General features: G+C 42.3%; 1 protein-coding gene across 1 annotated transcript in view; it reads right to left on the bottom strand.

Moving 5' to 3' along the window:
* The window catches only part of LOC119430374 (gastrula zinc finger protein XlCGF57.1-like), an 18,673-nt gene that overhangs the window by 13,129 nt on the left and 3,423 nt on the right, over positions 1–2,121 (bottom strand). The window lies entirely within an intron of this gene.

A 2,121-nucleotide genomic window follows, 5' to 3' on the forward strand; every position in this document is an offset into this window, starting at 1 on the left:
AATAATAATTGAACAGAAACATTCATGTATAAAATAATAATTGAACATTATTTATCTGAGGAGCAGCTTTGAGTTTAACTCCATCACTGAACTCTCATCTTGAACAAGCATGAAGGCGACAGTGGAAAGAAAAACTCCCTCATGAGGAAGAAACCTTTAGCAGAACCAGGATCAGGACAAGAGGACCATCTGCTTCGACCGGCTGGGTTTGGTAGGAATAGATACACAATGGCAGGTCAAGAATCACATGTTAAGATAGAAATAGTATCAAATGAAAACTATTCAATTTTAACAATTCATTCCAAGTCTATAGCAGCATAACAAGCCAACCCTAACTATAGGATTTATCAAACAGGAAAGTCTTAAACTGGACAATGTGTCAGCCTCATGGACAGAAACTGGAAGTTGGTTCCACAAGAGAGGAGCCTGAGAACTGAAAGATCTTCCTCCCATTCTGCTGCTGGAAACTCTAGGAACCACAAGTAAACCTGCAGTCTGAGAGAGAAGTGCTCTGTTAGTAAAATATGGAACAATAAGATCTGTAATATAAGATGGAGCTAGGTTGTTGAGAGCTTTGTAGGTTAGAAGTGAGATTTTGAATTCTATTCTGGATTTGACAGGGAGCCAGTGGAGAGAAGCTAAAACTGGAGAGATATGATCTCTCCCAGTAACTCCAGTTAAGACTCTGGCAGCAGCATTTTGGACCAACTGAAGACGTTTTAAAGAAGTATTTGGACACCCAGATAATAAACCATTGCAATAGTCCAGTCTAGACGTGACAAATGCATGGACCAGCTCTCCTTATTATCATCATGCTGCTGAAGGAACCTGCTAACTGGACCATGCCACTAACAGTACCATGCTGCTAACTGGACCATGTTGCGAAGATTACCTCACTGTCATCAGAACCACTCTGCCAACAGGGCCATGCTGCTGTAGATTTATTTATTTTTCATTGTTGGCACCTTGTTTCTGTATTTTTCTTGCATGCTTTGAATAAATCCTAGTTTATGTTAGTTTAGTTTATGTTATGTTCCCTGAACAACAACCTCAGCTGGAGCAACACCACCACCAGCCTGATGAAGAAAGCTCATCAGAGACTCTACTTCCTCAGACGGCTGAGACGAGCTGGTCTGGGAAGCTCAGTCCTCACCTCCTTCTACAGGTGTGCAGTGGAGAGCATCCTGTGCTCCAGCATCAATGTGTGGCATGGAGGCTGCACAGCTGCAGAAAGAAAAGCTTTGCAGAGAGTGGTGAAGGCTGCACAGAAGATGTTGGAGTCAGACTCTCCACCATCACAGACATCTACACCTCCAGATGCAGGAAGAGGGCCACCTGCATCATGAAGGACCACACTCACCCAGCACACACACTTTTTGCCCCGTTCCCCTCAGGAAGGAGGTTGAGGAGCATTAAGTGTAGAACCACTAGACTGAGGAACAGCTTCTACCCTGAGGCTGTTAGACTCATGAATCTCTAACCAGAATAATTACTGTGAAAAATCACATCATGTTGCTGCTGATCTGTTTCATGTTGCTGCTGATCAGTTTCATGTTGCTGCTGATCTGTTTCATGTTGCTGCTGATCAGTTTCATGTTGCTGCTGATCTGTTTCATGTTGCTGCTGATCAGTTTCATGTTGCTGCTGATTTGTTTCATGTTGCTGCTGATCTGTTTCATGTTGCTGCTAATCAGTTTCATGTAGCTGCTGATCTGTTTCATGTTGCTGCTGATCTGTTTCATGTTGCTGTGTTCATGCGTGCACATCTGCTCACAGACTCATGTTCGTGCTGCTGTTCGATGTAATGTGTTTATTGTTTTTATGTTATTAGTGCTTAGTGTATTTTTAGTTGATATTTTTCTTACTTCATATCTTAGACCTCATTACTGTTTTTATTTTACTTTTTATTGTTGGATGTAACTGGGACCCCGTGTACGAACGACAATAAAGAATCTCTGACTTTGACTAAAGTAGTTCAGGTTTAAACTGCAGCTGATCAAAACATGACGCACACATTAAATTCAGCGGAACAGCCCTTTACTGAAGTGAGATCAGAAGATAACTTGAGCGCAGTGAGGACTTTCCTGGACTTGTCTCCTGGTTAAACCTCCATCCTGCCCT

Source organism: Nematolebias whitei, chromosome 3 (assembly GCF_014905685.2).
Source record: "Nematolebias whitei isolate Nwh7 chromosome 3, NemWhi1, whole genome shotgun sequence".
Taxonomy (NCBI): Eukaryota; Metazoa; Chordata; class Actinopteri; order Cyprinodontiformes; family Rivulidae; genus Nematolebias; species Nematolebias whitei.